Here is a 25,000-nt window from a genome sequence, read left to right as displayed (position 1 = left end):
CATGAGTAAAAAAAGTGGGGTTAATATGAGTAAAAAAAAGTGGGGTTAACATGAGTAAAAAAAAGTGGGGTTAACATGAGTAAAAAAAAGTGGGGTTAACATGAGTAAAAAAAAAGTGGGGCTAATATGAGTAAAAAAAAGTGGGGTTAACATGAGTAAAAAAAGTGGGGTTAATATGAGTAAAAAAAGTGGGGTTAATATGAGTAAAAAAAAGTGGGGTTAATATGAGTAAAAAAAAGTGGCGTTAACATGAGTAAAAAAAGAAAAAAGTGGGGTTAATATGAGTAAAAAAAAGTGGGGTTAACATGAGTAAAAAAAAGAAAAAAGTGGGGTTAACATTAGTAAAAAAAGTGGGGTTAACATGAGTAAAAAAAAGTGGGGTTAACATGAGTAAAAAAAAGTGGGGTTAACATGAGTAAAAAAAGTGGGGTTAACATAAGATTTTGTTGAGCCGTTCTTTTAAATAATTAAATCCTACCCAAATTCCGGCCACTACCGATCTTTACGCTCTCTCCTCACCTACCACCTTACACTCAATCATTCTTATCCTCGAGTACTCTTCACGCCTTGATACTCCCCTGTTAAAAAAGTAGATACAATGACTGGAATCATCGCAGTCACCTCAACACTAAGGATACCTATACTTAAGAAATCCCAAATTTATTGAAAACGTGATTCTTCATAAAAATACACACATAGAAATACTAGCAAGAAGACCAAACCTTGCCTGGTATTGAATGATGATCTACGAATGTTTCACACTCCCATGTTTTTATTGTCATCGAAATCAGTGAAATCGCCCACTTTTTAATCAAATCGATTGATTAGGGAAGAAGCTTTACATGCCCCTCCCGCAGTGACTTAGTCCACAATATATTGTAGTCTACATTGCACTGTAGAGAACTTAGTGTTTATTTTCTAAAATTATTTTTTATTTTTTATGGCTTGAATTCAATTTAAAAATGCCAAAGTCAAGTATCACGATTTAATTGTGCTCTAAACAGAAACATTCACTTCTAACGCGCGCCTGTTATATGTTACGTCAAAGAACATACTGTTGATTTTATATACCTAACCTTACTGCGTGTGCAGTAATAATGGCTTGGATTTAAATATAAAATGAAAAAGTCAAATATAACGGTGCAATTGTCTTTTAAACAGAAACATTAATTTCGAACGCGCCCCTGTCATATTAAAGATCCTACTGTTGATTTTATATGTCGGACTTTTCACCTTGTGTGGTAATAAAAATTCTCAAATACACGTGTGGTGTTAGGCCGTATAAGTTGTTAACTTTGGTCAAAATCCCGTGTTCCTATTTTCATCAAATTATTCGTATATCAATTTTCAATACTTATGGAAACCATTCCGATAAAAAACCTATCTAAGAAGCAGGCACATAAAGTATTTTTGTCTGAAATTTCATAAAAATCGGCCAAGCTAACGAACTCACAGACACGCACAGGCACACACACAAACTTCCTTTTAGTAAGACCCTTTCTACTATTTTCTAACTAATAACCACCCACTGTTTTCCGGTTTATGTGAACTGGAAACAATCAGATTAACCTCTAAGTAAGAATAAAATTTACGTAAGAGCAAAAAAAAAAAAAAAAAAAAAAAAAAAGAAAAAAAGTGCAATTTAGGAATCTCTCGAGGGTAGACGGGACTCTCTTAAGCTGTGGTAGGCACCCCATCTAGTGATGGTGTCACAATAAAAATACCCTTAATTGGCCCTGGCGAAGCATCAAGCATTCAGCTACCGACAAGATTTGAATTACAATATACAGTACAATCACGTTGACACACCGGTTCTCGCCGGATCACCGAAGTTAAGCAACGTTGAGCCTGGCCAGTACCAGATGAGTGACCATTTGGGAAGGCGAGGCGCTGTATGTACAGCGAGGTAAAATACCAGGTTGAGAAACTGGCGCAGTCTATCTTGTGGACGGGACTCTCTTAAGCCGTGATGGCGTTACGATTAAAAAATACTCTTGATATTCCTGGCGAAGCATCAATGTTCAGCTACCGACAAGATTTGAATTACACTACAAACTCGTATAGTGGGTTGGCTGACAATTTAGGAAAAGCCAGGTAAAAAAAAAGACTTGAAAGAACCGCGTGTGCCATGCCAAGGTGGAACACACGTACTCAGGATTGACTCATCTTTGTACAAATAAGTTTTCTACTTGTATATTAACGGTGCAATTGTCTTTTAAAAAGAAAAAAAAATCGAAGAGTGTTATTTTTTTTCTATTGCATCTGATCTACCTTCAGCTGGTTCTTGAAGAACGTGATCAGATCCTGATCCGCGGATCATTCAAGCCACTAGTCATTGTTCAGACGCAACGCGTCCACACTAGCATTTATGTAACGGCCAGAAATGCGATAAACGCCACCCGACTCTCTCTCTCTCTCTCTTTCTGTCCCACGGCGGCCTGACTTCATTCAAGACGGATCTCCTCTGACCAACTGACTCGCTTGACGAACGGAGCGTCAGCTACTTCCTTCACTAATTTTCTGTTGAATTTCTTTCTAGAAGACCTGGAAATCTCAATAGACTGACGGGAAGGTTTTTGAGTGCAGCTCGCTACTCTCTGAAGAAATACGATTCGTCCCCCAACCTATGATGGCCCGTAGCCGAATATTTGAAAATGAGATTGGGAGAGGCGCTATCGATCATGGCGTTCCACAAAGATTCCTCTCTCAATGTTGATTCAGGAAAGACACGTTAATTTCTTTCGATATGGATGCATGACCCGAATCACACGCATGAATTTTAAAACGGGCCATCGGTCTAGCAGAATGGAACCGGAAAAGAGGTTTTCCTACGAAACGTCAAAAAGGTAATGCAACATGCGGCCGCAGCCGAGATTGAACTCACTACACGAGTTTGTAGTGTAATTTAAATCTTATCCATAGCTGAATAATTGATGCATCGCCAGGGCTATCAACAGTCTTTTTTTATCGTGACACCATCACTAGATGGGTTGCCTACCACGGCTGAAGAGAGACCCATTTACCTTCGAGAGAAGGATAGACCGGGCCAGTTCCGAGAACCGGTGTGTTAATGTGATTGTGCCGTACTGCCAACGTGATTGTGCCGGTCTTCCTACTTCAGGCACGTGACAACAGTTCGATTGCCTTGGTACGGTTTATTTTAGTTCATGTGATTGTTTATTAACTTGTGAGCGCCTCTGTGATCGCAAAAACGGTGATGTAATAGGCAGATGCGAAAACCACGATCAGCACTCGACCAGTCAAAGCGATTCCACGTAGAATCGAGCTTGTTTTAGGGCACCTTAACTTGCGAAGTAACGGTTCCAACGCAGATATGTGGAGCAAGAGTGCCAGTGGACAAACCTAACGCACCGACCGGGAGATAGTGGAAAATGGCGAACGCTTCCTATTTACTTACTGCTGTTGAGCGATACAGAACAGGCAGTTTAAAATTGCCGGTTTCTAAAGCAGATGCGAATAAGCAGTTATCGACTCTGTTGGAAACTTTGTACTAATCTAGGTTGATCAGCGCGGCTTCTGTGTCGTCTTTCATCCACTCCGTTACTGTACAGCACAATCACGTTGACACACAGGTTCCCGTAAGATAACCAAAGTTAAGCAATGTTGAGCCTGGTTATTACTAAAATGGGTGACCGATTTGGGAATTCCAGGCGCTGTATGTAGGAGGACGTCGACATCTCCCTGGAAGAGTTGCAAAAACCTAACGTCGTCATCCCCCCATTCGGGGATATACATGCGGCTGGAATCCGTTTGTAAATTTCATCCTTCCATGAAACTTCTCTCGTTTGAGGAAGCCAGTTAAACCTGAATGGGATTAGTGCCGACCGACATACATTCTATTACGCTTTGAAATATTTACAGAAAATAGATTAAATGATACATTTTACATAAATTAGGCATACATACATTTAAAAAATGTGGAAAAATGTGTGTCGTTTGTGTTCCTTTATCACAATAACTAGAAAATATCTCCTACTTTAAACCCGAACCAGCAAACATTGTAATACTACATTTATTTTAGGGGCCTTCCGGAATCTAGGGACCTCAACAGTGAAAGAGTTAGATTTTGCCTATTCTCGGGTTAGTCGGGAGTATGTAGGTCGAAGGGGCACAAGTGTCATGAGTTCATCAGTGCATATTTCATTAAAGTAAAGCAGCCACAGAAATGCAACATTGCGGGGAGGAAACAGATGCTGGAACTTGGCCGAAAATGCGAAACCTTATGAACTTGAAAATATATTTTTGACATGTCTTTAAAAGTAAGAGACTAGTGGCAGATGCATCAGCCCAAATGTGACAACAATACTTCATACATGAGCGAATTATAGCTTTGTAAAAATAAAGAATAATCTCAAGTGTACGTAATTTTCTAGCATCGTAAAGAAAGATTATCTTCTTTGCAGCAAACTTAGAAGTGTCCTGGATGTTTTGTTTCAATTCATGTTGCCTGTGGATGTTGAGCCAAGCTACTTAGGCGATGAAGTTTCCGATAGGGTGTTATTAAAATCGATTATCTTGCTTTTGTCCATCCGCTTTTACGCTTAATCAAATTTTATCCCGAACCTTTTCCCATGAATATGCCGAAGATGTATTTAATCAGTTAAGTAAACTCATTAAAACGTCTATATATAACTTTAGAATACAATCATACCATGAATGGCTTACAGTAAATCAAATATAAACACATGTTTTCTTTAAGTATATTTATCCATCTTTCAATCTATCCTCGTCTATCACATTATAACTTTTTTCATCTATATATATATATATATATATATATATATATAGTTAAGACTGTCACAAATCTTTCTATTTAAAAATATTTATTATATAAGTGCATATATATCCCAATATATATATATATATATATATATATATATATATATATATAAATATGTATATATATATATATATCAGTATATATATATCTCAATATATATATATCTCAGAATATATACATATTTATATCTCAATATATATATATGTCTCAATATATACACACACATACATACACGCACGCACACACACACATACACACACACACACACACACACACATATATATATAGTACTACTGCTGATACAAGGGCTTAGTAATAGGAAAGCTCAATTTCCTCTAAGAAACGATCGCACAGTAATCTCTGGCTAATATTATTTACTTTGAAGGGATATAAATAAACATGCCATAAGTTTCACTATTTCGTAACTATATTTCATATATATATATATATATATATATATATATATATATATATATATATATATATATATATATACAGCTGTTGTATCGCTCTATCTTTCTAGATATAGATTTCAACCACTGTGTTCATTAAAAGTGCTCAATGACAAGCAGAGCGTTATTATAATATAATTCTTATTTATTTATACAAACATTTTTGGCTACATATGTGAGTACATATGACGTATATATATATATGTGTGTGTGTGTGTGTATGTATGTATATATACACGCAGGAACACACACACACACACACACATATATATATATATATAAGTATATATTATTTGTTTTGATTAACAAAAAAATATACGAAGTAGTAATCTAATGTATCTATATATATATATATACATACACAGACACAGACACAGACACACACACACACACACACACACACACACACACATATATATATATATCACATATATATGTAAATTACTATATGTGTATATATAGATTATAACAATTAAGAATATATATATATATAAATATATATTTATTTTTTTTTGATGACACACCGGTTCTAGTAAAATCTCCGAAATTAAGCAACGTTGAGCCTGGCTAGTACCAGATGGGTGGCCATTTGGGAATTATAGGCGCAGTATGTGTGCTTCGCTTATATCGGCATTGTTTTTAATCGTCCTAAACCTATACTTGCCACTGGTATTTAACAACGCCGATTCAGGGGAGGCGTTGTTGAAGATTACGCCACTCTCGCAAGAAAAAACCTAGCACAGGCACGTTTACAATGTGTGTACATAGTCTGTCAAGATTGAATGAAGCTTCCATAATTATATATATATATTTATCCCCCCCACACACATATATATGTGTTCATATATATATATACAGGTATATGTTTTCTATATATAATATACATTAAATATTCATACGTACATTATTAACTACGTGCATGCATACATGTTTAGTGTCGACTTTATTTAAGTCAAGCCCTTCATGTATTCACATATGCAATCAGTATGAATAAAAAATATATCCTGTTATTGATAACTATCTTATACATTTTTTTAATTGATTGGAGATCTAACAAATAATTATTATAGTTTTCGTTCTCACTCCCCCTCTCTCTCTCTTGCTTTCTTTCACTAGATATGTGTGTGTGTATTGTGTGTGTGTATTGTGTGTGTGTGTGTGCGTATGTAAAGTTGGTGCGAGTTAACTACAGCGAGGTGACCAATTATTAAGGGAAATCAACAATAAAAGGGTAATATTTACATATGTATGTCAGAAAGTCGGAACAGCATCGATACATATTTAAAATCATGTTTAAAATCAAACATGTTTAAAATCAAAATTTGTTTTGTTTATCGAACTTTCTTCTGCTTTTGTTAAAAAGTCACACTGGCGGGAGCCGCCCATTTTACGCGAAAGCAGATATAGACAGAAGCGGGAACTGGTCCGGAAAAGGACATCGATACTAGTTTTCTTTTGGTTGGATTTAAAACCGCCGGTATTCTGATATATATATATAAATATATATATATATATATATATATATATATATATATATATATATATATATATATATGCTAGCAGTTTAGTCCGGCTTTCTCGGGTCGTATATACTGTTTATAACTTTTGCGCGCACGCGCACACACACACACACACACACACACACACACACACACATATATATATATATATATATATATATATATATATATATATATATATATATATAAAAGTTTGACTCTTGTCCAAGTAACCTACATCTAAAATTTCAAGTGTGTAAACCAAAAATTGGCGAAGGAGTTTGGTAGAATCTGCAAAGGTAAACTCTTTCAACTTTGACCTGTTAACAGCAAAATTTTCGGCCAAAAGCCGATTAAAAAGCTTGCCCTATTTCTAAATACACTTTATGTAAAATTTCAACTTTACACGAAAAGTTGGCTGAGGAATTTGGTAGAGACCGAGGAATTCAATTTTTTTTTTTAATTTGACCCCAATTTTGCCCCTTAACATTTATTGCTTTGGGTTCAAATCAAATTTAAAAGTTTGATCCATGTCCAAGTAAACAACATCTAACATTTCAAGTGTTTAGTATAAAAATAGGCGGAGGAATTTGAGAGAGTTTTCAAAGGTCAAATCGTTGAACTTTGACCTCTTGACAGCCGAATTTCTGCCCGAAAACAAATTAAAAAGATTATGTCAAATCTCAGTACCCCTTATGTTTGATCTCGAGTCTATAGATTGAAAATTGACAGAGTAGTTTGGTAGGGAAATGTACACACACAGACACACACGTAATATAATTTAACTTTTATATATATATATATGTATACATATATATATAATATATATATATATATATATATATATATATATATGTGTGTGTGTGTGTGTGTGTGTGTGTGTGTGTGTGTGTGTGTACCTAGTGAGAGCCAGAGAGACAGAGACAAAGACGGAGGGAGAGTGGGGAGAGAGAGGGGTGGGAGTGGGGTACCGAACGACAAAGCCTAGGTAAATGATAAAAAGATGATTAAAAATAGTAAGCGCACCTGGGAAAACTATAAAAAGAAACACATGTATTTTCGTAAGTTTCCTTTTTTGCTTTTATTGTTTTATACATTTTCAAACAACTTCTCATCACTAGCAGCCTTGTTTAATTTGTTCTGCCTTTCATTCGTTATGTGCGTTTTCGTCACAAAATTTCGACCGATGTGAGATTTGACCTCATACACATGTCATATATATATATATATATATATATATATATATATATACGGCACAATGACACACCGGTTCTCACCAGATTACCGCAGTTAAGCAACGATGAGCCTGGCTAGTACCAGAAATGTGATCATTTGGGAAAGCTAGGCGTTTTTTTATACCGCGCCGCGCCGAATCGTAGCAATTTCCGTCTTCGTATCTGGGGTGACGTTTAATTCACAGGGGAAGATGCACCTCTGAATAAACTCGCCTGGCGAGCAGGCGACAAGGCGGTACTCAGTGGAATTATGTACCGGCAAGTTGCTGCAAGATGCCTTCCTAAACCTGCATGTCATGCATATGATTGGCGTAGCGAATGGTGACATATGAAGTGTACACGACACGAAGTTGCGCCTCGTGGATCACCTGAAACACTTCATAGCTAGGGCTGACTCATTCCCAATGAGATAAAACGTATACTCATATATATGTTCAAGTTCTATAAACGACGATATATATATATATATATATATATATATATATATATATATATATATATATATATATATATATATATATATATGGTTTATGCCATTCAACGGAACGTGTGCAAGACACAATAAAATATTATAAAAACATAAATAAATATATATTTGAGTTTGGAATATTCACTACCGGTACACACACATCTCTCTCCCCTCCCTCCCTCCCTCTCTCTCTTCCTGTCTGTCTGTCTGTCTGTCTGTCTGTCTGTCTCTCTCTCTCTATATATATATATATATATATATATATATGTGTGTATGAACACACACAAGTGGCGTTCTAAATGTAATGCCTCCTATCTTTTTAATTATTTTCCTTACCCTCTAATGGATCATTAAGGATGTAAAATAGTACTGATATGATAACTGGACTTATGTAATAATGACCTAAAACTTTTATTTCTCGCTTGCAGATATTGACGGCCTGAGGCTCTACAAAAGCAACCACTATCAGAAGAAAGATGTGTTATTAAATGTCACTAGAATTATGAGCATTAGTCGTTGAGTAAAGCAATTTAAGATCTTGTGCATTTGTCAATATTTACTTCAAGTTTTTATTGAGATTTTAATCACATTTAGCAAGTATAGGATGATAGGGTAGAGGTCAGAAGCGCCTACTCTAATCCGACTGCCTGAAGCACTTGCTACTCTGGCTGCCCGTACAGCGAAACAGTCTATCTATACATGTACTCATATAACTTATAAGTTACGCACTCTAAATTAGGAGCATTCTTAGTGAGTGCAATATGGTGCTTTTCATCATTATATTTGCATGTTTACTATTTGCATTTAGGAACATCAGATGTATGGAGGGAATCTAAAAGCCAGCAGTTCGAGAAAAGAAAGAACTCCTTTTGGCATCTGCATCTGGATCTGCATCTATAGCGAAGAGTTAGGATTTTCTTAACATGCGTGTTGGTCGGATGTATTTGCGTCGAGGGTGCACCAGTGCAGCAATTATTAATAAATAAATATGTTATATTTACATGCATATCTATGGATATAAAAAATATGCATAAACATGAATATAAAATATTTACTTATTAATAAGTATATATATACATATATATGTATATATATATATATATATATATATATAATATAAAACTGAATGTGTGTGTGTTTGGTCACGAATAGGCTCCTATATGGTTGACTATTTAAAAAAAAACTGATTACATATAATGATAGAAGATGTATCGCGACAAAGGAATGGGTATGTTTGATCTGGCAGAACAGTGGTTCATTAAAATTGTGGGGTCCGCGTTCGCGCCTGGTCCACAAAGTATGGAAATAAAAAATTTAAAAATTATATAAAAAAACGTTTACAAGTGTTTTTGATATAGATGTACATAAGAATACTTTGATAAGTATGTTTTAACTTAAATAGGGACGGTATAATAAAATTGTGGGGTTTGCATTCGCTCCTGGCCTCCATATAATGGAAATAGACACACACTTTAATAAAGACTTTTCATATATATCTGCGTAAGTATACTTTGATAATTATGTTTCAGTTTGAAGAAATATTGTATAATAAAATTATGGGATGTTCGTTCGTAACTGACCTCCATAGAATGGAAATATGTCACAAAGTTTAACAAGTTTTTTTAATATAGACCCACAGATTATTGTGATAAGTGTTTCAGTGTGAACAGGTATGCTATAATAAATTGATGGGATTTATCTATTTTATTTTTACTTTCATAATATTTTGCTTTGGTTTTGATACCCCCAAATTCGAAGCTATCTCTTTACAACCCTTCCTTTTCATAACTTCTCATACTTTCATAAATCCATTTTCTGTAGGCTTTTTGAACCCAGTCAACGACAGCTACTTTTGCTAATATATATATATATATATATATATATATATATATATATATATATATATATATATATATATATATGTGTGTGTGTATGTGTGTGTGTATGTATATGTATATATAAGAATTAGATACTCTCGCAAGCCACCACGAAAAGTTTGGCGTCATCCTTAACCGACTCGAACACTACCAAGCGAGTGGTTATTCGTACAAGCAACCGATTCACCTCTATCGCCTCTCAACAAAATAGTTATAGTTAACCAACGAGATATCTGCCATCGCATAGGGAAATGAAATCCCCTGTAAATGATGTTAGAAAAACGTACCGAATTTGTCTAACCATTTTATAGACATGTATCACTACACACAGCTCAAATTGTCGCTCGTTAGTACGTGGCAATCTGACGTCTTTTCTCGGGTATTAATCTCGTCTCTGTTATTATTTCTAGTCATTAGCATCGGTGCATTAGCCATGCTTTTGTAGTCTGTTTGTCTTATTTAGACTTAATTATGCTTGACTTCTTATGTCTCCACATTATCGGCTTTATCTACGTTTCAATTTACGCTTGGGATGCGTAAGACACTTCATTTATAATTCAAAGTAAGCGGAGGTATTTTCTTAAACTCTGTTTAACAAAGCAGAAAGGAAATCTCCTTTTAAAAGATTTGCTGTTTATCCGTAATTGAAACTGATTTTTGGCCGATGTTTTACGTCGTATCATAATGTAGTAATAATTGTAAACATTTTTAGTGTTATCAAATATTAATTTATAATGTTTTGTTTAATTACTTAAATTATTCATTTTTTTTCATATCTAATTAGCAATGCATATAACACACTGATATTTGTTTCTGACTAGCATGCTTTCACTTTCTTTCTTTTTTTTTTTTCTTATAATACTTAGTTTTCTTTGAAATAGTGATATAAGTGACAGTTTTCCTTACTGACTTTTTCGCAATTAAAAAGTTTTGATATTTTGCCTCTCAGAAAAACAATTACAGGTTTTATCATTGCTGTGATAAAGCTATTTCTGATAATAGATTTCGTATATTATATAAAATTAAATCGATCGGATTATCTAAATATACTTATTTAATTATAACTATAATAATCCGACCGATTTAATTTTATACATTACAAAAGACACACATATTTTGATTTTTATACAAAAGACACACAGGTATTTGATTCTGACTAGCCTTATTCCACACTTTCATCGTTTCACCATCGTTCTGATAATACTTCATATAAACAGGTACATTAACGTTGTTGTTAGTAACTATTCCCACTATAAATTTCATTATTTTATAACATGTATATACAAACACGTAAACAAAAAAATGTACGCACGTATGGTTCTAAAAATTAAGACATTCTTTTACGTGCTTAAGAGACCGCGTAAAAACAACAGGGGACAATGGTAATCATACTATACCATATTTCATTTTGTTTTTATAGTGCTTCTTAGAATAATTTTTTAAACTACAGCAAATACTGATTAATTTGAACTGTCATATATTTTACAATAAAATCTTACGCACGATCAAAACTTTCGAGCATCTATTTATTAATACGATAACGTGTGTGTCATTTTCTGTGCCACGCTTACATCCGGGTCGTTTAATTGCCATGCACTTCCATTTCTTATCATAAATACTTTTACCAAGAATTCTTGATAAGTTTTGGCTTCGATTTCAATTAAAGCTGATGCCACTTAAGTCATCTATTTTTTTAATAAATAATTTTCATCAAGAACTCTTCAGAAGTTTTGGTTTCGGTTCCGATTATAACTAATGGCACTCTAGTAATCTATTTTTTTTAATAGATAATTTTATCATAACTTCTTCATAAGTGTTCGTTTCAGTTTCGATTATGGCTGAAGGAATTCAAGTTATATATATATATATATATATATATATATATATATATATATATATATATATATATAAAGTTTTTGTTTCGGTTTCGTTTCAAGCTAATACACTCAAGTCATATGGGTATATTTTTTTATTTTTGAAATCGCAACTTTATAATGAATAAAAGCCGATAGAACATTAACTCTATAATAATATATACGAAATCTGAAAGAATTAAAATACCGTACTTAAGCGTACTTTAAGACTGGGCTTCGCCGGGCGTTTGTGCTAGCTTAGATAAATACTTTTGCTGTTTTAACAAAAAAGCTACAGAAATACCCGAGTGTCTCCAAGTACACTACACATCTACAGAATGTTAACATCAATATATTGCATATATATGAATCCTCTGGAATTTCCACAGGTCCCGCTAGTAAATTATTATTTCTTTTATCTGCTATTATACAATTCTCAATTTCATCTTTCAATCGCCCATGACACATTTCCAAAGCTATAAGAAAGATAAACACTGTATAATTTATGCGTAAATGCGAGTTGAAATACCAAGAATTGGCGCTATTGTGTTAGTGTTATACACGCAGATCTTGGATGCAGGTTGTATACCTTTGAATCGCGACTTCTCCGTATTCATCTCTCTCTTTGATTGTGTGCAAACTCATCAGTTAATATAAAAATATTAAATAACTTTTATGATTACATATTTTTTCCTGTTACTGCATAATTTTCGGAAATTATAATCTCCAGAAAAGCCAATGTGTTGGTTCAAAATCCTAACTGAAATACAAAACACCACAATTTTTTGCGCGCAATACATTTAGTTGTAAACATTTAGATCATCTCTGAGTGCATCATTATATAGTCTCCGAAAAATAAACTTTATGAGTATATATATGTGTGTATATATATGTGCGTGTGTGTGTATGTGTGTATTTAATATAGTCATATATATAAATATATATATATATATATATATATATACTAAATACACACATATATGTACATGATATATATATGTGTGTGTGTGTGTGTATTTAATATAGTCATATATATATATACTAAATACACACATATATGTACATGGTATATATATATGTGTGTGTGTGTGTATTTAATATATATATATATATATATATATATATATATATATATACTAAATACACTCATATATGTACATGATATATATATATATATATATATATATATATATATATATATATATATATATATATATATATATATATATATATATATATTAGTAGCTGGCCCGGCATTGCTCGGTCGTAAAATACGCTTATACAGGGAGGTCCACTTAAAAATATCCCAGAGAACGTAATAGAGAGAAGGAGCATTATTTTATTGTTAAATTACATGCAGTATTGTTTAAATTACATGTAGTGTTATAAAAGATGGTGGAAGTGCTCCCCGTTGACATCTTTGCATTTCTGAGCATGTTCAACAATGTTTGTAGATACTGCTTGTAGATCTTTTCTGGTGATTCTCCTGATAGCATTGATAATGTTCTCCTTTATTTGGTTTAGATTGTGAGGATTACTTGCATAATTTTTTTCTTTTTAAATCCCTCAAAGATATAAATCATATGATGACATATCCGTGTCAGTGATCTGTGAGACGCATGGCATTGTACCGCCGTCTTATTGGAACAAGAATTGCATTTTGTATGGTGGTGTCAGTTGGTTGTAAGAGAAGGATTATAAAAATTTGGATACTTTTAAGTGGGCCGGTTTATCTGGAAAAAATTAATTACAGAAAGATTAGAGAGAGCGGGTTACTTTTAAGTGAACCGCCTTGTATTTTGATACTGTGATTAATACAGATTTCGTATTTATTATTACATTATATTGGAACCAATATATAGTAATGACTAAAACCGTTTAAAAAATATTCCTAATATGAAGTGTCATGTTTGTAGACAACCCCCCCCAAAAAAAACTGACAGAAAAGTTGGTAGGCATTTTTTTAAAAACATATATATATATATATATATATATATATATATAAAGAGGTTTTTGTCTATATAAGCTTTTAAAGCAAATATTACGCAAGTATAGATCATGTAGAATATCTGCATGTATATAATTGCATGTAATAATTAACTAAAAACGATCATCCCCCCAAAAAAATCTAATAGGGAATTAATCAAAATGACTGTTTAAAAGAATATGCAAGTTAACTAAATATTTTGCGGATGAATGCAATTTCACGAAGGTCGTAATTACTAACCCCAAGCCTTTGTAGTAGTCAGAACTGAATATTTTTTAGGTGCGCCTTTCTTATTGATTTGTATATAAAATTACCACAATCTATATTTAAATCTTTTTAGTAAACCAAAACAATAGTTTCTTCTTTAAATAAATATTTAAATATATCAAGCAAACTTTCGTTTCGAACGAGCCCTTTTCAAGCGATTGTTTTTGCTTATTATTTTTCCTCTTGAAGATGGAAAACATCTTTCTTGATGGTAGTCCGTCGGCATGTAAACTGGAGAGTTTTCAAGTCTCTAAGTGCAACAACTCGGTTCACGTAATAACGTAATAAAAATAAAGATGCCACCTTTTGAAATATCGTTAATCAGGTATTTAATTTTTTATAGAAAGGCAAAACGATATATGGAAACGATATTTCAAAAAGTGCCGTCTTTATTCTCATATACATCACGTGACGATGTTTTAAGATATTCAAGAAGCCTTACCCTATTTCTTACCAAATTCCAGTTTTATTCTAATCAATGCTGTATATAATTTATATAGTGTGACGCATAAGTCACTTCCTGGCACGGAAATAACTTCGCCATTTTAAAATAAATTATAGTTTTTTTTTTTGTAAATGAGTGTATTAATTCTTTTTTTTTATTGCATAGTTTAAAGTTTGGGATTTCATTTTTTATTTATTCATGTATGAAAAGTAATGCCACGTTAATCAAAATTAATTTATTGAAATAAAATTTCATTTGAAATAGGTAAAGTGACGTATGCGTCGTCCTGTAGTTAATTATTTTTATCCAATCTCAACGTCACGTGTGAAGTAAAGTAATCTATTACTTGTCCGTCTAAAACTTTTTACAACTGGATAATGCAAGTCACTTTTCCATGAAATATCAGTAAGACAAGTGAAGCATGCATGATCTCTCCAGAGTGCCCAAATAATGAAGGCATAAAACATGACTAAGTTCAGCATTTACCAACCCCATTTAGCCCCAAAAGTCCTCAGGAGACGTCAAATCCTGGTCAAAATGAACAAACGGTGCAGTTTTAGGCCTTAACATATGTAAATTTGAATTCTGCACCATGCAAAAAAAGAAATGACTAAGTCCATCATTTGCCCCCCCCCCCATCATTTAGCCCCAAAAGTCCCCAAGCCTTAACATATTTCAATTTGATTTCAGCACCATACAAAACTGCTAAATAGACATACACTGAAAATTTTGGACAAATATGGTAAAATAGTCCCCAAAATAGATTTTTTTCTTAGCCATAAAAGAGCTCCTTGGGCACACCCAAGGGTTATCACGAAGTATAGACAAACAAAATTATATGGACATCAGTTACTTACAACTTTTCAGAAAGTTTTATGAAAATCCAAGGCGTCAATTTTTTTAAAAAGCACAAAAGTGTCTTTTAAACCTGATAGGCACCTATGTGGTGGGGGGGCGCAAACAGAGTTTTCCAGGAAAAATCAGTTCTGTTACTTTTTTACTAATATCATGTTTAATGTTTGTGCAAAATTTGAAAAATTCCAAAACTTGAGAAAAGTGCGAACGGACGAACGGACAAGGGTGAACTTACAGATCCCACTCTCCTTTTGTCGGGGGTGGGGTACCAAAAATTAATTTTATTTGTTCATCTTCAACCATAACTTCTAAATCGCTAACTCTCAGTTTTTACTAGCTTTAACCTCTCACAACCACCAAGTACATTATAAACTTAAACAGCAAAGAATGAGAAACGTTATATAACATAAACTTAAATACTCACTCTGTAATATGTTTATTTAAATGTAAAGCTTTTCCTTCTCATGGTTTAGGCGGGCCTCACTTCTCCGGGATATTTGACCATTTGTTTCCTCTTCTTTCTTTCTATGTAAAGGTAAGGACTCTATCCATTGGATATGAAATGTACACTTTTCCACCTTGAAGAACAGATAAACTTTATTTGTTCGTTTTGTCTATGATAAAATTTGTGAAACCCTTTTAAGTTATGGCAATCTTAAGGTGTTATTGTATCCTTACTTTCGCATATTAACACACCCCTTTTCTTTAAATTATCGAAGTTAAGCAACGTTGGTATAGCCAGTACTAAATGGGTAACTATTTGGGAATACTCAGTGCTGTACGCTTCCAGTGCATAACCCCTCAAAGATATGAAACCCAATGTTTTACACAGTTTAAGATTACTTTGAGTAAGATGTAGAATCTGTTAGCAGCGCGCTTATATTTTTCTTTGTGGTAGTTACTACAGAGTGGTTGGATAAAGTAATTCAGTCGTAGTGAAGGACATTCATCTACAAAAGCAGGTTGGCTTTGTAAACAAAAAAAAGACGGATAGACGAAGATCGTTGGCTCTATGCAGTAATCTTCTAGTGATAGTGTCAAACAAAACAAAATACAAGCTTTCAGTTTGTCATGAATTAGCATGGAACAACAGACAACGTACAATAACGCAATCGAACAGGATTCCTGCGTGCTAAGGTAGATTATAAACGCAGGGATATATATTTATTATAAATACGTACAATTAGCAATGTGCAATTTCTATTATATATATGTAAAGTAATTTCCTTTATAAAATCAATAATCTTAGTACGTAGCTGCTCATAAAACGTGTATATGAATTAATAATGAATCTTCATCATTTTCCTATTCTTTAAATCTCTGCTTATCATCTTAGTCCTTAGTGCAATTCTATTATATATATATATATATATATATATATATATATATATATATATATATACGAGCAAACAGTTAATAACACATGTTAAAACACTTTGAAATGAGTTAAAAACATATTTAATCTGAAAAGGAAACACTAGATAAATGGATAGTCCTTAATCCGCTGAGTTTCGAAGAAATACTTTCCTTCTCATCAGAGGGTAGGAATTAGCAAAATGCGGGATCGGATTTTGCATACAAAAGTATTTGATGAAACAACAAGTAAGTCAAAGATCTTACTTGATAACACAACGTGAAGCAGAGGGAATATGGTGAAGAAAAGGGTGATTACATTATGAATGGATAGTCTGGTGAAAGGTAAATAATCCAATGACGGTAAAATCCAAATATATAACTTCAAGAAAGTTAATTGGATTTCCATTTGCACAAATAAAATCCAAGGAAAACCCGTAATTGGAAGAAGATTGTCCATAATAATCCAAACGCAGAAATCCATAGAATAATTCACAAAAATGTGTACAAGGTACAAAGGAAAAAATTCCAATAACATTAATAAAAGAAAAATAAGATATGCTTTTCACTCTACGACCGAGACATAAATATAAATAAGAAACATGTTTTATTAACTGTTTGCTCATATTATAAGCTCTATCTCCTATTTGGTTTTATCGAGCTTTTACATCTGCCTGAGATAATTTTATAAATATTAATTCTTTAATATTTATAATATACTTTAATTTTACCATCTTAGATCATTTTGGTAAATTTAATTGTAATTTTTATCTTATATATATATATATATATATATATATATATATATATATATATATATATATATATATATATATATATATATATAACCGGGGTTCGCTGACTCTCGACTGGCTTTAACTGTGACACCCTGCACTGATGATTCCCAGAACGATGAAACACTAGTATCTGTAGGTATTTAATAATTATTATAGTAAATAATAATGTCAGCTCCTTTAAGAAACTTGTTTCTTATTGTTGAGTTGAAATAAAGTCGGTCAACTTAGCTAATGCGAGCAGATCGTCATATAATGATAAGATCACTATGACTGGCGTTAAAAGCATTTAATAAGAATAAATGTTTAATTTCAACTTGTATCTCTCGCGGTTGACGGTAGCTTAGTGGTTCGGGTCCTTACTAATTAAGCCAGACACGACTTCTATTGCTAGCGTTTATCGTGACACCCTACACTGATGATGCCCGAAAGGATAAGACACTAGTGCCTGTAGGTATTTAATAATTATAATGCATACATGTATATATTTATTAAAAAAATTTTGTGTATTGATACTCATATAAATAATTCTTTTTTCTATTTGTTTAAAAAGAAAATATAACTTTGTTATATATGGGTCGTGGAATTGCATCTATCTGCAAAAAATCTAGCTAATTTGCATATTCGTTTAAACATTTATTTTAATTAATTGTCTAATTTTTCGGTTTTCTAATGGGATGATCATCTTTAATAAACTATTACATGTAATTATATCCATGCAGATATTCTACATGATTTATACTTGCGTAATATTTGCATAAAAAGTTTATAGTAAACACAAAAATTCTTTCTACGTATATTTATGTATATGCATATATATATTTCTTTAAAATATTTGCCTACCAAATTCCTTTGTCAGTTTTTTGTCTACAGACATGACACTTAATATATAGGGTATTCGAACCCATGCGAAACTTTATATTTGGGTTTTAATCGTGTAAAATCGGTGCAAATCTGTGAAAATAAAAAAAAATGAAATGTGTCTGGTGAAGGTCAAATGACAACATTACGAATATGCATGAGTAAGGTAATAGCTATTGGTTCATGTTTTGCCTTGCGGCAAATATGGCTTCATAGCTCAGGTATTAACGTCAAAGGAAAAAGTAAGTCGTATGCTGAATGTTTTGGTGGTGGCGCACGACTTATTTTTTTAAAACTTTTTATATCATTACCGTATATTGAGTCCATTATAATATGATACTAAATACGAAACCTGCATTTATCAAAACATTATATTTAAGCGTATTTTACGCCCGGGCAATGCCGAGCGGCCTGGTAGTATATATATATATATATATATATATATATATATATATATATATATATATATATATATATATATATACACTAGTAGGCTTCCTGGCATTGCTCGGGCGTAATATATATATATATATATATATATATATATATATATATATATATATATATATATATATATATATATATAAGTATTGATTATTATCATCTATCGATGCTAGTGTTCTATTATGCTTATGGAATTCGTCCTAAGCGCGCTGGGAAAGTTTCGTCCACAAACAGTAAGTTTCTTGGGAATATCAAATTTGAAGCGGTGTCTAACTTCATTTACAATCTGTGCATTAGAGACTATATGAAGCGCCTTGTATTCGCAAATAGTCACCCATCTGCCGGGGAATGCCGACGGGGTTGCACATGCTTGTCACCCTAGCGTACAATTCTCGCAGTTAGAGAGAAAGTGGTGTATAACTCTCATAAACGTTTGCTTTCTGAAACATTTTTTCTTAGATGATTCACTTAAATCGCTTTTCATTTGACAATCCGCCGCGCCCAATAATTTACATACTGAAGAATTTCCTCCCAAGATTCTTTAGCCAAACCGATAGCTAAGCATACAACATAAACATGTTAATACACCGGTTCTTGTAAGATTATTCAAGTCAAGCGACGATGAGTCTTTTCAGTGCTAGATGGATGAATATTTCTAAATATTAGGCGCTGTACGTAATCCTCCAATGCCCAGAACACAAATGCGGTTGGAGACCACTTTCGCACTTGATATTCCCCAGAAACTTCCTCCTTTGAACGAAGCCGTCTTAGCCCGCTTAAGATTAACACCACACCAGTGAAATCCAAAAGCCACTCGAGGATAAGGAAAATAAATTTCTGTTTTAAGATTTAATGATATCGTTAGTGCTAACGCGAACTTTTTATTGGCACGTGTTCACAATATGTCTTTTTTTAAACATAAAAAATATGACGCACCGTAAGTGGAAACCTCGGTAGATACGTAGGTAGTGACAATAGTCTCTGTTATCTTATTGTCGAAACGTAAAATGACACTCTATTTTTTTTTCTGAAGTAGCAAAATCGTTTTGTTTACTGAGCAAGTGTTTATTTATTTATTTAGTTTTTTTTATATGTATTTTTGCACGAGATAATTTTTTCCTCTCTTTCTCCTCCTGATGTTGGATACTTTCCAAATCTAACAGATATCGCTGATTACTTCGATGGCCCCGATTCTTTCAAACTATTTATTGATCGCCCAACCCATCCACACTCCGTTCGGGGCGGGGGGAGGGGGGAACAAAACAAAAAATAAAATTTAAAAAAGCGAAAAACTTTGTTCCCGGAATCACGCAGAACTTAACAACAACAACAACAACAACAACAACAACAGCAACAGCAACAACAGCAACAACAACAACAACAACAGCAACAACAGCAACAACAACAACAAGTTCCTCATCTTCATTGATGCCTAAACTGAAAGAATTTAACTTTTATACTTATTTAATTTTTTCAAATCTGAAGTTGAACTTTGATATTCTCGGTACGTGATTTTCATTTAATGCTTAGCTTAATAACACGGAAAATCAAACAGTGGGATTCATATATAAGTAAATAAAAAATAGATTAAAAAATAGGAATAAAGTCCTAAAAAGTTTTGCTGTAGAATGACCTAGTGACAAATAGGACTCTCCCATACATTTTCAATATATATATATATATATATATATATATATATATATATATATATATACGCTAGCAGGGACACCTGACGTTGCCCAGGGTTGAATGAAGATCAACGAATGTTTCACCCTCCCATACGTTAATTATCCTACAAATCCGCGAAAGCGCCCATTTTTCAATCAAATCGATTGATTGCATGCTTTACTTGAATACCCACCGCGGTGTACCGGGAGAAAATTTCGCATGCCTCCCTGCAGTGATTTAGTCAGCAATACATTGCAGGTTGTATTACAAAGTAGAGAACCTCCTGTTAATTTTATAAAATTGTTTTGTACAATACACAAACACAAATTTATTTTATATTATAATAGGTAGATATATGCACACACAGACACATATATACTTATATATACATATACACATATGTATACATATATAAATATACCCATATGTATACATATATATATATATATGCACACACACGTACATAGCCAATTTTTCGTCTAAACATTTGAACTTTTACATAAAGTGTATTCCGATATAGGGCAAGCTTTTTAATCGGTTTTTGGCCGAAAATTTGGCTGCCAAGGTGTCAAAGATCCAAAGATTCGACCCTTGCAGTCACTAGCAAATTATTTGACCAATTTTGGGTCTAAACATTTGAAATTTTACGTAAAGAGTATTTGGACGTGCAGCAAGCCTTTTTTTTTCAGTGTTTGGGCGAGAATTCGGCTGCCAAAAGGTCAACGTTGAAAGAGATGACCTTTGCAGACTCTACCAAACTCCGCTGCCAATTTCGGGTCCAAACACTTGCACTTTTATATGTAGGTTACCTGGACACGAGTCAAACATTTTAATATATATATATATATATATATATATATATATATACTATATATATATATATATATATATATATTGTGTACAGAAAGTTGTTAGTTGAGACAGATCATTGTTACCGTCGGTTTCAAGCCCGATAATAAGGCCCGTTTAAGGTATCCTTATCAAGCTCTCTTCAGCCAATATCCGTCTCTGCGGATTGGTCCGTTATTGTGGCCTCATAAACAAGGGATTCAGCTTTACAATTACCCTCAAAGGGACAGCTATTTTTGGTCCTGCAAGAGCAGCCCGCGTTATCTATCTTTTTTGGTTCTTTGGATATTATCGACTTTATTGATGGAGCTGTCACAGTGTTTCTATTAAAAAGTTTATGTAGTTTATGTGTTTTTGGAAAATGCTTGTCTAGTAGGCTAAGAAAAAAAATGCCATACTCTAATTTTAGTGTTCAATGAAAACGGAGGTAAGCACCAGATTATCTTCCGTTTCCTCTTTCGTTTTTTATTTTCTCTATTATCCTGGGTTTGTTGAAATTTTATGTTTTCTTTGAACCCCCCCCCATATATATATATATATATATATATATATATATATATATATATATATATATATATATATATGCGCATAAATTTATAAACAGTACACAGGACCTGGGCAAAGTCGGGCTGAAATTCTAGTATAACATATATATATATATATATATATATATATATATATATATATATATATATATATATATAGACTCAACAATAGTGGTGAATTGGACACATTTGCAGGGACAGGTTGAACACCCACACATACACACAAAAGAAGAGAGGAACAAGAAATCTATGTAGATGAAAGATAAACGTGTTTTTTTGGTGTATTAAATATTTCCAAGTAATTTACCAATCATGCTCAGTTTGTCGATATTATTGAAGACTGTTAAACTTCTCTGCCTACAAATCTTTCACGGTCTGCCCTTCTGTCTGTCTCTCTGTATATCCCTTTCTCTATATGTGTCTCTCTTTCTTTCTTTCTCTCTCTCTCTGTATCTCTCTGTCTCTCTCTCTGTCTGTCTGTCTGTCTGTCTCTCTCTCTCTCTCTCTCTCTCTCTCTCTATATATATATATATATATATATATATATATATATATATATATATATATATATATACAGGGTGTCCGTAAAGTTACTATGCAGTCTTACAAGTTACTATACAGACACCCTGTAATATATTAACTATTAATACAAATATAATACAATAAAACAATAAGATTGTATAGTAACTTTACGGACACCCTGTATATATGAAACTTTAAATGGAGGCGGAGAGACCTAGTGGATCAACGTTTCGCCCGTCATGTGTGGTTTTCTCAAGAAACCCGCATTAGACGGGCAAAACCTCAAGCTTCTGGTGTATCGACTCGACCTTTCCCTTTATATAGTAAAGTGATTTCAGTTTTTAATGCCATTCGTTAAAGAATGGACATTTTATACAGTTATAGAAATACAAGTTTCAAAATAAAGAAGACTGTTTTTGTCATTATTAAGCGATTTCATAATTCAGTGATTGTTACTGATTCGATGTTTTGGTCCTATTAAAAACAATTGGATTAATTTCACGGAAAGAAAGAACATAATGAATTTTTCTATTCATTGGTTAACTGTATTTATTGTCCCTTCACAAGTAAATACATCATAATGGTTTTATGACATCCATATTCAATTTAGGTGTTATTATGCAAAAGTACTTATGAGCGAGAGTTAAAGAGAGAGAAAGAGAGAGAGAGATTGATTGGTCGATTGTTTTTGTTTTACGGCATATCAACCCTTTTCAGGTTATTTAATGCCGATTCCAATGATTTTGAAGAACAATTTTTTCATGGAGTATACTTGTTTTTTTTTTTTAAAAGTCGGTTTCTATTTAACCCACAGGTGGGACCCTAACAGGTACTACCACTCCGGATCAAAGTGGACATGGGAGCAATGGCAATTAAAGGGTGGCTCCACACTCCACAAAGCCCGCAAACTGGGGCCTCACCATCGAATATAGTTTAAGGTAATATCCAGGACCAGAGAAAGAAAGAAAGAAAGAGAGAGAGAGATGGGGGAGAGATTTTTAATACTTACTTCCGTAAGATCGATTGTTAATGCTATTAAAAGGTAGCCAACCAAAATGAAAAGTCTAGATGGTAACAAAACTAACTGTATAATATCATTGGGATGTGACGATGGTCAAATGAGCAACGACGCGGACTGACAACTTGAGGGTTTTAAATTCGAATCCAGAGCGTTCCACAAAAATCCTGTTCACTTCAGATGTGGGCAGTCTCCATGTGATCCCGCCAGTAGTTACCCGATGACTTTCTAGAAAGAATTTTGATGAAAAATATCGAGGAAAACATTACCAACAATTGGATCCTCGGATTCATACGATATGATGATAAGGACCTTTGTACTCCCTCCCGGAATGAGAGAGACATAAGCGGTAGATTCATCCCCTCATACCTTTCTTTCTGTCAGGTCCTTTAACTGATCACAACTGAAAGAAACAATAACAATCACAGAGAAAGTAGAAATTACATCAAGCAATAGCTACGCAACCATATATATATATATATATATATATATATATATATATATATATATATATATATATATATATATATATATAAGGGAGAGAGAGAGAATAAGTTATATATAACTCATTTTCATCACTTTAAATTTTCATAATTTTAAATCATACTACCTCCAAAACGCCATTTACTGCTGCTAAAAAGAAAGTCCGCACTTGTCAATTTTTCAAAAACCGCAAATTAAAGATAAATTGAATGTTTAAACAACCTATACTTGGTTACTCTTTTATGTCTCTATAATTTTACCTGTTAATTATTTTTACTTTTAATTGAAGTACCCTATTGTTCAAGTCAATTAAAAAAATATATAACTTGAAATCAAGAAGGCAAAAAGAAACTACGCACAATGAAACATTGTTATTTAAATGTAACTTTAGAACATTAATGCAACATAAATACAACAGGAATACAATGCACTAGATAATATTTAGCAGCGTAGTTCTGCAATGTGATAGCTTGCAATCTTTTGGGCATGTCTTGAATAAGGCTGTGGCAATACTCTGGTGAAAGGCATCCCCCTTAATTGTGGCAATACTGCGTTGAAAAGGCATCCACTTTATTTTTGACTAAATTTCTTCCAGATGTGAAATTTTATCATTGCGTAGCTGTTGTTTGATTTGATGCAAGTTTCCTGGCCTGGAAAATACCCACCTCCTACCCAATTTGCAAAATTTGAGCCATTTCTCAATGTACACTCATTAATTTTCCT

General features: G+C 33.1%; 1 protein-coding gene and 1 long non-coding RNA gene across 7 annotated transcripts in view; both read left to right on the top strand.

Moving 5' to 3' along the window:
- LOC145248919 (uncharacterized) overlaps positions 1-425 on the top strand; it is a 535-nt gene extending 110 nt beyond the window's left edge. Inside the window, exons 1-2 of the long non-coding RNA XR_013863427.1 lie at positions 1-213; positions 271-425. The exon at positions 1-213 is cut by the window's left edge and continues 110 nt beyond it. This is a non-coding gene — a long non-coding RNA (uncharacterized LOC145248919). The remainder of the gene's footprint in view (positions 214-270) is intronic.
- Positions 1-25,000, top strand: part of LOC145248920 (cell adhesion molecule Dscam1-like) — a 401,357-nt gene that overhangs the window by 6,252 nt on the left and 370,105 nt on the right. The gene's annotated exons all lie outside the window — the stretch shown is intronic.

This window comes from Euprymna scolopes, chromosome 27, assembly GCF_053919585.1.
Source record: "Euprymna scolopes isolate OS-2025 chromosome 27, ASM5391958v1, whole genome shotgun sequence".
NCBI lineage: Eukaryota > Metazoa > Mollusca > Cephalopoda > Sepiida > Sepiolidae > Euprymna > Euprymna scolopes.
Note: the sequence above shows the minus strand (reverse complement) of the source record. Positions and strands in the feature narration are given on the sequence as shown.